This window comes from Thunnus albacares, chromosome 6 (genome assembly GCF_914725855.1).
Source record: "Thunnus albacares chromosome 6, fThuAlb1.1, whole genome shotgun sequence".
NCBI classification, from domain to species: Eukaryota; Metazoa; Chordata; class Actinopteri; order Scombriformes; family Scombridae; genus Thunnus; species Thunnus albacares.
Genome location: NC_058111.1, coordinates 14,625,029 through 14,637,583, shown reverse-complemented (window position 1 = coordinate 14,637,583; position 12,555 = coordinate 14,625,029). Strand labels below are relative to the sequence as shown.

The window sequence follows — 12,555 nt, the reverse complement described above, 5'->3', positions numbered from 1 at the left end:
CGGTCCAGTGGTCCAGTGAGTTGTACTTAACAGCACATACAGGCACACCAGCCTTCACACAAGCAAAAACCTACTGTCTGTGCACACACACAACACTTACGCAGATAAATAAGATGAAATATGTCAAAAACAGAGCATACTGATTAATTTGCAGCCTTTAATTGTGCAAACAGACTAACGTTCCGACACACCCACAGTAGTGTCGAAATGTTAGTCTGTTTGCACAATTAAAGGCTGCAAATTAATCAGTGTGCTCCAGTCTCCTCTGTTTTTTGAAGTCTGCTGTCCTCAAACTGAGAAGCACCTGATTTAGCTGCTTTTTGTTGGAAGATGCGTGGAGAACCCTGTTTCTACATGATGAAATATGTGTCTGCTTTCTCTCAAATAATACAGTTTGCTTCATGTCAAACTTCCTTAATCTCTCTCTCAGCCTGTTTTTTTTCTCTTTCTCCAGTCTCTTACTTATTTTTCTCTGATTAACTGTCATTAAAAATCTATAATGTGTGTGTCAATACAAAAAAAACCTACTGTATTGTATGTTGTAAATAATCTTCCACCTTTTGTCATACTAATAATGCTGACTCTGAAAGAGTTTTATTGAATAAAACAAGAAAAGATAAGCATTATTGAATCTAAAGTTAAAATAAATTAACCTTGATTTGAGTGCACTAGAACAGCATATCCGCAATGATGTGACTTCATCAAATTTCAGTATTTATGGCCCCCAGCAGACACTCATGCTGCTCGTTTGTACCACCAAACTCTTCTTGTGTCCTTGACTGCAGCAATACATCAAATCAACTCCTGTTCAACAAATTAGTGTCCGCCTAGTCGTTTGTCATTTAATTACGACAGTTGACTGAAATATGGTCGCTGTGCCCGCTATCCTGCTTTCATTCACTGAAAAAGATGAATTTGTACAGGAAACCCAACATAACTGTGTTGAATGAGGATTTCTGTGCTGCATTATGCATGCAGAGAGCGTTCCTCCATTCAAAATGGTGCTTGTAAGAGCACAATATTGAATTTGTAAAAGACTTTGAAACATATGCAAATAAGGGATGGTGGTATAGAAGTATATTAGATATATATTGTGATTGATGTTGTGTGATTTGAATACATTTACTATGCCAGAGAGACTCAGGTCATTTTCATATTCCAGCCTTTATGGTAGGGAGAAAGCTGCCTACTGGAGAATGGAAATCATCCAATGAAATATTCATCCAAATTGAGGAGCAAAACAGCTGGTGTGCACCGAGAAAGAGACAATGAATTAATAACACAAATGTAGGACAGAAAGGAACCTATAGCAGGAAATTCATTTCTAGAACTATAATTAATAAAGCATAGCAACTAGAACTGGAAAACTTCCCTGTTTCTAAAATAATTAGCTTCTCCTTGCTTACCTGCTAAACTTTCTACCTCTCCTAGTCCCAAGTGAGATCTACTTACTACCAAGAAGTGAAAATGCCTTCGTCTGAATAGTGATGTGATCTCCCTTCTTAGTAAAGCCTCTGTTCTCCCCACAGGAGTGGGAAGCCACTGAAGAGTTGCACAAGAATGATAGAGTTCTTGGAAAGATTTCTTCTCTTCCTTCACATTTTCTGTCTTCTCTCTCAGTCACATATCGCATTTCTTCCGCATTGCTTTCTTCTCCCTCCCTCTTTCTAGTTTTCTCAGAGTTCGTGAACTCAGTGAATGAATGATTTTGAGACTGTGGTGCTCTACGCAAGGGGAAACGTGTTGTCATATCAAAACTGTCAGGCATTCTCTGTTTGCTCTATGAATCCTGCATGCATCGTTTCCTAGACAGTTGATGTGAATATTCAGACACTGTAGTCTGGGAAAGTACGACTGCTGTCATTCAGTATACAATGAGGGTAAACAGTTGTCTGTGTTTGAGGACACATGTACTATATTACTGAATACACAAACAAACACAAACTGAATACTTGATAAACTTAAAAAAAACAGATAGTTGACACAATTCTGAAAAAAAACCATAAACTCTACTCCAAGTTGCCAGTGTATTGGGTACATCAAGCTAAAAGTAATGCTGTCTCATACAATCATTCATGAAGGTTACAGTATAAAGTTGAGATGCTGCTGAAACTGTTTTAGAGAGGTGTTGATTCACCTTTATGGTAATTTTGGGCGCTGCAGTTTGTGGTATTGCTGAATTACATTGCATTATAATGAGAGGCATTTCTTATGCTTTGTTTATCTCATCCCAATCATATTAATGTGAGGGTAGACTAAATATGAGAGGAGATAGCTTCTGCCCCAAGTGGAGGGATTCTAGTGTAGGAACGACGGTGAAACTGAGTGACTGCTGGTTAGATACGCAGTAATGTGGGCAGACATATCAGACTGTAGTAGAGAAGAGGGAGCTCAATCACAAAGGAAAGCTTGTTTGATGCCTGTTCGTGCCTCTTCTTCCATATCCATGAACTACAGTATGGGTAGTGACTTAAAGCTGGAGTGCAGGACTTTTGTCTCCCCCTTCTGGCAGTGAGAGTAATTACAAAAACACTGTCAGCACATGCTTTCGTCATAGGCTCCGCCCTAGCCTACTCCGTTGCCACTGTTGCTGCTGCAAAAACGGTGGATAAATTGTTTTGAGTGTCACATAACTTCTGCAAAATGACTATTTCTCTATCAGAATTTGATCTATTTGGTCCGATAACATTTGGAAAGTCTAGTAGGGCCACATAATTAAATTATTTTATCCCCATTTGAGTTAGCAGAGAGCTAACTGGAAGTTAGCTGGCTTGGCCAGTGGAAGTCTCTAGTGTGCATGCTCTGCCCATAGAGCATGTGCAGTATGCATTCATCTGGCCAGTGCAGGAATGTCAAACCTGACACCAGATTAAAAACTCCAGCATACTGTGAAATAAAGAGAGATTTACCTGGTGGTGATAGGTTTAATCAGCATTGTGTGAACTTGTTTGGCAAGAGCTTGAATATAACAGACATTCATTTATATATAAAAGTTCCGCACTGCAGGTTTAAAGAAAAAAAAGAAGAAACAAAGTTGCTCTATTCAACTTTTAATGTGATAGAGTGAGGAGCTTCAAAATCAGATGGGGTTTTATGCTGAGTTGCTACACCTCCACACTGAGAAAAGCCAGCTGAGGTGATTTGAGCATCTGGTGAGGAGGTTTCTGAGGGCTCAAGACAAGGAGGTACTCTGTGCATGACTGACTGTGTGGAAACCCTTGGGCATACAGGGAAAAACTAGAGAGTCTTAGTTAGGACATAAGCACAATGGGACCCTAAAGGAGCAGCTGGTGTGAGGGAGTTGTCCTAGCAACCATAACCGGCAGTGTAGGTGGCTAAAAAATTAATGGATAAACCTCAATATTATCTAACTTTGGCCTGCCATTCTTTATTCTTGAGTGACCCTGTTTACATTTTTCAAAATCTACCCTCATGTGACCTTTCTTCCACTGCCTCACCCCTGCACGGCATTTCCTTTCACCTTAGCTCCCCATGATATTATACATAAAATCAGACCTTGTCTTGCATTTCAGGAAAAATGCAGTTTCTCTTCCTCATTAACATATTTCCCTTTACGCCTCCGTTTTCCCGTCCCCGTTCTTGACACATTGAGAAGTGCGTGCTTCCCCTGCGTAATGTTGTGTGAATGACTGGTTGTACCGCGGCTGCTGTGAAGTCTCCCCTGTGACAGGCAGGTGCAGGGTTGCACCGTGGCTTCTGATCTTCTCGTCATGATGATACTTTTGCTCACCCCTATTCTGTATCTACACATCTTACAACTACAGCTTTTCTCTTCCTTTTCCACCACCCTACAATAATCTTATAATGCTGCAGTTTAAAGACAAACAAGCACCTTCCTTGCTCCCTCTGTCCTCCCTGTATTGCACTGGCGGAATAAGGAGGCAAAATTGATGCCCTGCGATATCGGTAGGTGCAGGGATGTGTGCTGTGTGGTGGGAGAAAGTGGTGGAGGTGATGATAAGCACAGCACAACTGATATCAGCCTAATGAGGCATGAAGGAGCTAAACTCAGGATTTCCCTCCCCTCCCCATCTGTGCGTCTACTTTAAAACTCTATAATACTCACTCTTATTCTGCATCATCAGCCACACTGTGCGGCTTACTCATTTGTTACCACTTTGCTAAACTGTTGATGAAAATGATTATTTGTTGTGAAACTGGGGAGAAAGTTAAGCGGGAGAAGGTTATGACTTTGCGTTTTGCAAGAGGTCAGGTGTTTACTTCATGATAAAACGTTATCTCCATTCCCCCGCAGAGTGGTTGTGTGATGATAATACTGTAGAATGTTTTTGTGTTCCTTTCATTGGCTGATTTCTCTCTTTATCTGCTCCCTAATCATTCTCCACACACAGACATCATTACCAAGATGGATTTTCTGGGTGAGAGAGGTAGGTAAGGGAAAGGGGGGAGAAAGAGAGAATGAGAGACAGAGAGAGGAAGAGAGAAAGAGAGGAAGCCTCTCCTCCATCTTTTCATTAATCACAAATCAGTTTATTTCTCTCTGGAGGCCAGAACACTCAGTGGGAAGGAGAATAGGCTCTTTCTCCTTTCTTTTTATCTCCCTTCTGTTCAATACATTTTCCTCCCTTCTTCTTCCCGGGAATTCTCCAGTCTCTAAATGCCAAACCAATAAACCGAGAAACCCCTTCCCCTCTCTCTTTCTCTCTCTCTCCCTCTCAAACAGACTGCATGTTCAGTATTTTAATAAAAATCACAGCTTAGATGGTCACATCTGAGAAAGCACACACACACTCAAACACATGCGGACACATACACAACAGTCAGCATTGAGAACACGTGCCGTCTTTTATATTTCCAGAGTTGGTTTAGTGTAACCTACCGTTCCACGCCTCAGCAGCCACTGTGACTATTAGTGGGATCTCGCAGGGCTGAATAAACAGTGGGATTGTTCAAGTTGAATAACAACATGGCAAACTTCTCAGAAATACAATTGGACCAGACAGTCAGAATCACAGAAATGGCGCGTGAGGAGGCTGTCTCTTTGACAAGAAACAGGAAAAATGGAGCAGTACACCAGTCGAAGAAAGAAATACTTCACAAAGGAAAAAGTAGAGAGCAGTCGCCAGATCATTTGGGTTACTGTACACTGATCTTTTAAAAGCAATTATTATGGTGAGAGAGCTTGCCAGGGCATGGTTAATGTTCCATTTCCTGTATATAGACAAACGTGTCCTCTCATGAAGACATATATATGACCTTGCTGTGCAACATAAACTGCATTCTATAATGCTCAACAGTGCGGTATACATGTGCATGAAAGAAGACGGTGAGTGGTATTGCGCTGGTAACAGAGTTGAAACATTAATCTCGTCTTAGATGTCTATCTCTCCATCTTCATGCCCTTCCACTACACTGATACACACTGATGGAAGTGTCAACTGTGGCCTGCATACCACCAGTGTCAGGAGTGGAGACACACATGCACACACTAACCTGATTTTGTCATTTTTAACTGTTGTAACAAAAAAATAGAATCTTGCACCTATATCTGCACATACGCACTCAGCGGTGAACTATTTTTGGTTTTCACATGTAAAAGAGAGGAGGATAATAAGCATTCTGGGTAAATGCGAGTGAGATGCATGTGTTGATATTTTGGTATGCCACCTTGAATCCCAGTAGAAGTGAGGCAGCGAGGGCAGAGTGGAGAGCGGATAATGATCCTGCTGATAATGGAGGAGTGGAATCCGGTACAGGCTGTTCCTTTACACCCAGTGTCACACATACACACACACACACACATACATGAAAATGCACGCCCCCACATCTCACAGCTCTAAGGTATACAGTATGTGCAAAAACCTGTCAAATACTAATTCACATGGCGATATACTTTCCCTTACCACTTTACTTCCCGTGCTTTGTGTATGTATGTGTGTACATGTGTGAGTACCTATGTGTGAGTCTGAGAGCATGAGCACTGATGATTCCCCCTATTAATAAGACATTGCCAACTAAGACGACAGAGCTTGTTTCGCAGGAACAAGAAGCAGTTTTTAGCCTCATCTCTACACAGGTGAGATTTTTCAACGTTGCTAAAATGACAGCACAATTGCAGTATTAAAGTTTATATCCTCAATTTCATATATTAAATTTAGCACCTGAATGTGGAGAGACTTAATGTTCACGCCTATCAGCTCTTGTCAGCAAATTCTGTCTTGTATCCATCAGCTGAACTAGCCACTTAACAGTTCAGAAATCTTGCATGGAGACTGTCTTCAGAATAAAGTATGACATTTTGCAGCATGTGGCTAATCTGTCCTTGATTACCTCTGCAAAGCCCCAGTCAATAGATTCCAGAGCTAAAATGATTCCTAATGGTATCAATCTGCTGCTCTTCATATCACCACTGTCCCCAATCAGACATTAATGATCAATTATGGCCTTGTTGCTGGGTGAATAGAGATCAATGAGATAATATGGTGGTTGTGGGATCCCAGAAGAGAGAATGGCACTCTTGGTATGAGAGAAAAGACGAGAGAGAGAGCGAAATACTTGGAAAATGCGAAGAAACAAACAGAAGAAAGAGGCATAGAAACAGTGGTCTGTATTTAGCTGCTTTGGTGAATTACTTTGATTTGTTTTACCAGGTTTGCTTTCATTTAGTTAGTGTTTTTCATTGTGGTCAACTGTAGTAAATTGTTAGTGGGAATGTGTGCAAACAGCTTCAGCTGTTAACAAAAATAATGTACAGCAATAATCTACAGTTCTTTTTTAATTGTTATTATTTCTTTTACATATATTTGCTGTAAATTGCTGTAAAGCACAAAGTATGAGACATATTATATGTTGTAACATACATCAGTTCCCGAAAATGGCTTGAGGCAGCATTGATTACATTTAGCAAATTTCATTATTATCATCATTGCCTTTATCTACCGTCTCCTGATCTGCATATTTTGTCTACACAAATGTATTTATGTGCCATGCCAGTAGAGCAAGTTGTAACTGAAACTGTACAAAAGATTTAAAAAAAAAAATGGGAAGAAATTTACATATAGAGAGCAGGCTGGAAAAACCCAGCAGCTTGTTCACAAGTCTGACGTAATCCTGAAACACTTTAATATTTAATTGAAGTGTCATGAAATTAAAAGACTCAAGGAGAGGAGGTAGAGGACAAAACAGGAGAGAGACACAGTGAGAGAGAAGGAGAGAGAAAAACAGAGGGTGCTAAATAAGCCACTGAAATACAAAAAGGCAGCACACCTAATGACAAATATGATGATAATTGGTTATTATCTTCGGCAGAAGAGGCCCTTGACTAGCATTATCAGAGAGAAAGAGAAGGGGGTGTTTGCTAACTAAGAGAGTCCTCTACACAACAACATTAAGTGCCCCTGTGGTTCTGACGATTTGGAACACAACATGCTTTTAGATCCATATTCATTCTGTATGGATGTCAGATAAAGAAGGAGAGGAATATTCTCCAGAGAGGAGAATGGATCCATTTTGATCCAGGTTTTACTAGACCTGGAATACTCCCTGCTAGCTTGCCGGTGTCTCCTGGCAAAGCAGAACAGTGACCCCCTGTGGATTCTACTAGATAATACAAGTGCAACATGACGTCACTCTGAAGATACGCAGGAGCTGGTGTTATTTGTATACAACTCTCCTACAAATATCTAGATATTTATGGTACAAATTCCAATGAAAAATAACACTTTCTACAGGTTTAAACTGTTGCAGCGTTAGTTTCAACAGGCTTTTCTAGGTGTTTCATGCTTCACGGTTTGACTAATTAAGACCAACCCCCCTCCATCAAATGCTACACATCACGTCCAGCATGTCACATGGACATAATGTGTATTACACACCTCAGAGAGTGTATGACATGACATGTCCCAGGTGAAGGGCCCGTGTTCGACTCGACATGCCGCTGGCAGGTGATTAGTAGAGAGTCAGACCTCACTGCCCCCCATCAGACTTTATTGCATGGAAGGCTCCACCTCCCTAATACATAATTATAAGAGTCATATCAATGTCCTTCACATGTTTGCAGGGTGGTTGAAGCATTTACAAAGAAGCCTAGAGCTTGAGTGCATAAAAAGGTCATTAGCAAATTAATTTTTTTTTTCAAAAAACTGGTTTGATTGGTTGCAATCACAAGAGGATGTAAATTCTGTAGCCTCTAGATCTAGAGACAGACTCTCTCCACATATGGTGGTGATGGAGTGGTGAGAGGTCACTAATGATTCTGTCAATCAATACCTTGGCTGGTGTGTCACAGCGGTCTTCTCACATCCTGCCAGGGCTGTCACTCTGCCCGGCCCACCTCAGACATGCTGGAGACCCAGCACACCCACACCTGCACAGCTACCATACAGTACATCTTATCTAGGTGAGAGATTATGACAGGAGGGATTATGTCAATTAAATCTGCAGCCCACAGACACAAAGCCAGCATCCCTGCTGAGGAATATGAAAGAGTATAAAACCATGCGTAGGCTTGCCTCTTCAATCAATTTGGAGCTAATGAATGAAGAAAAATGATTAAACACGTGAACTGCATTCATGAGGCTTCAATAAACCTAAACTAATTCAAGGGAATCCTTAATCTGACCTAGGCTTTTTACATTGTCCGTGGTATTACAGTAACAGGATTGTAAAAGCATTGGCTCCAGTTACACCCATCCTCCAGTGACGAAGAGACCGGTGGGGGTTAGCATTAATTTCCAAAGCCTTATGTTGCATTTGCATAATTACCATAAATCATCACAGGAATGTGCTGGTCCACAGTGGAAGAGAGGTGGGAATGGATATTGGGAAAATGCTTGGAAGGGTGACAGCGTGCAACACACTGCTGACTTGATAGCTGACATTGTAATGATTAAGAATGATCTTGTGGTTCTTGGAATAACATGTATATTGCAAGGTATGTCTTTGTGTCTAGGGAAAATACGTCTGAGGGTTTATACAGAATTTGTGTGCCACATTATCTGCAGCTTCAAAGGTCTGCTTATTGCTGTGTTTATTCATTTTAATAATACATGTCATGTCTCAAAGTGGTAATTTGATTACCTATACATATTTAAAACTGCTGTAACAATACTGTGTGTGCACTGCTAGAGATTTACTGGCCTTGAAGACTATTAGAATTGCTTTGTGCCAGCTGTGACAGCGCTTCAGATACATTGTTTTAATAAAGATCATTATTTTGTCTTGAAAAGGGATCAACACAATTAAATTAAGACTATAGACAAACAGAAAGTGGCATTAAAGAACTGTGCTGTGAGATTGGTGGGCTGCCATTGTCTACCTATCAGTGAATGGTACATTATGAGATGGAGGTACAGTAAATACAACATAATAGGGACACAGTGAGCCTGAGGGAGAGTCATTCACACAGTAACAATGCTGAGGCTTTCGCATAATAACCATTTTCCTGGGGTGATACAATACGTGACCTTTCCTACTTTCTTCCATCTACAGTATTGAAAGGTTGGCTTGTGCAGTGAATAGAAAAGACTGTGAGGCTTAAAATGATGTGAGCTTAGTGACAGAGCAACAATTTGCACCCTGCATTGGATTAGATGGGTGAAAATGAATACAAGGGGTTAAATGCTTTGACACAGAGAACAGGCTGTGCAACCTGCTGGCTCAGTAATCTGCTGAAGTTCCAGTGCTTTGTGTAATGATGAATTTGAGTCAGCGAGAAAGAAAGTCAGTGGGTTATTCCAGGACAACTTCAAGCAGATGCAGAAGCTAACCTTTAGACAAGAATAGGTAGTGAAACAAGACTGAATGTCTCTTACTTCTGTAAAGAAAACTACTGTTTCATGTACCTGTACTGTATATAAAAAGTACAGTAGACATACTGTACAGTCCCTCCACTAAAATTCCCAAAACTTTGCCCAGACTCCTTTATCTCTCCTGCCAGGCTTCCATGGCTGTTGCTGCAGCTGCATGACCTGATAATGCCAAGTGAACAGTAGGTGGGTGAGTGAGTGAGAAAGAGACAGAGACTGAAACACAGAGCCAGAACGAGAGAGGCTCTGAGAGCAAAAGAGAGAAAGAGAAGAGGAAAAGAGGAAGACATTAAATATGAAAGTGAAAGGTAAAAATAAACTATGACATGAGAGAAAAAGAGGAGGAGGAGGAGGAGAACATTAAGAGAACATTGATGGGGAGGGTAGAGACTGAAGAGCATGACAGCTGGCAGACGGGGAAGGCGGCGCTGCTCTGATCGGCCCAGTCTCACTGCACCTTAGCAGGCCAGATGGACTAACCCATCCCTGTGTGCCCTTCACCAGCCAACACACACACACGCGCGTACATATACACAGGAAAACACAAGTATGTTCTGTAAATGCAGTAACACTTTATTTTACAGGCTCCTGGAAATTGTCTGACAAAATTGCAGGTATTTAACAATTTATTTTTAGGACATTAACAGACAGGGTGGTACAATTTGGTGAAAATTAATTTGAAAAATAAAGTGAAAAGTGTTAAGTTGATTTTGTTGGTAAATACCCAAAAAATCGTAATAAATTTTCTTAACAGTTCTTTAAACAAACTGAAAAAACATACTTTTCAATGTGTATTTTTGTGTGTCAAAAGATATAATAGCCAATTAAAACTAACTTAACACTTTTTTCCATTTCTTATCATTTGTACCAAATTGCACCATCCTTTGTGTAAAATATCCTAAAGATTAAATGATAAATACTTGCAAATTACTCAAAAAATATCCAGGAAATTTGCATAAAATTAAAGAGCCTGTACAATAAAGTGTAACCGTAAATGCATATTCTGTATACTGTCATTATTGACTATTATTGAGTCCAAAATATACAAATAGCTTAAAGGGAAAATGTGCTTGAAGAAAACTCCAAAAACAAGCAAAAACAATTTTTTGATGTCTTGTATATGTATTTCCACATATTCAAATAGACACAGCAGGTAACTCTGACTCTGGTTATATTACTTTTGAGTCTTAAAGGTGGTTGTTTTCTGAAAAAATGTCAACATGTTTGTGGTCCAATCATTTCCCAGAAGGAGCAAACTCCCACTGTGATACGGCATCTCCCTCTAGTGTCTAAACTCTGCTACTACATCCTGGATCATAGATCAGCACCAAGGTAAAGGACAGCTCCCATTCCCAAAAAGACAGGCCACCAATAAGCTAAAAAGCAGGACATGAAATTACGCTTTATTCTACAAACCAGGATTAAAACACTACAAAGTTTTAACAATTAAAAAATAAAGATCTTTTGTTGGTTTGTATGTGTGTTTTTGTCCTCATTTCTCAAGTAATTTAGTGGCAACCTTGCTAGAAAAACATTCAGCCAGTCCCCAAACAGTATTGATTGATGTCTGGTTATAAAAAGACATCTATCATCTAGACAGTCTGAAATTGGAGCTGTTGTGGTCTGTATGTCTATGTGCCTGTGTATGTGTGTGTGTGTGTGTGTGTGTGTGTGTGTGTGTGTGTGTGCTCACTCTCCTTTGTGTGTGTGTGTGTGTGTGTGTGTATGTAGGTGGTTGGGGGGCTATGTGTTGATGTGGTACAGTATTATGAAACAATAAAATTTAGACAGATGATTCATATATGGACATAAAAGCAAGAGTTTTGTTAGGTTCCTCTTTAATGAAACCTATAATTTCTGCCTCCCTCTACAGTGTTGCTATGGAGGGATCGATCACAAAGAGAGATATCCAGTGTTGCTCTATTTCGCGGTATTGCCATGGTAATGCATGAGCTACGTTACAGAGTGAAAGATCATTTACCCAATTAAGAGTTGCATGTCAAATACTGTATATCACACTGCTAAGAGCATTGTACTCATCCGTCTTTAAATCACATGAGGATGACAAAATATCTTACTTTTGAAAAGAAACATACAGAAATCTGGATTGGCATACACAAGCATGGTCTCGCACACACACACACACACACACACACACACATGCATGTCATGCAACAAGGTTTTGTCAAAGACTGATGCTATAGGCACAAAGGTTACAAATTCAATCACTTTAGAGATGGCTGCAACATCACTGTGTCTCAGGAATATATAACTCCATCTTCTGTGTGTATGTGCGAGTGTGCATGCACCCATGAATATATAGACCCTGGTGCGGGTGGAGAATGTATTGCTGGGTCAACAGAAATAAGACAGTTAGAAATTCAAACAGGGCGGAGCTGTCACATCCACCAAAAGTATTACTTTTAAAAAAAGGACAATAAAATAAAGAGAAAAAAAGTGACAGAGAGATAAAGTGTGTGAAGCAAGACAGAGTTAAGGTAACAGAACAGATATTATATGGGCTGTTGTAATCAATCAGGTAAAAGAAAAAAAAAGAGCCATGAAATCATATGAGAGAACCTGGGCGCTCTTTCCCACAGTGGAGGGAGAATCTACAGTATCAGCACATTTCAACCGGTGAACCAACATCTGTTTTTCATCTCCCTTTCCTCTCCACCACTCTCCTCTATCTCCCTTGACCTTAGGGTCTTATTGTATACATACACACTCACACACACACACACACACACACACATACACACACACA

The 12,555-nt window shown here is 40.2% G+C and overlaps 1 protein-coding gene across 2 annotated transcripts in view; it reads right to left on the bottom strand.

Annotated features, from left to right (window-relative positions):
- schip1 (schwannomin interacting protein 1) overlaps positions 1–12,555 on the bottom strand; it is a 216,788-nt gene that overhangs the window by 135,951 nt on the left and 68,282 nt on the right. The window lies entirely within an intron of this gene.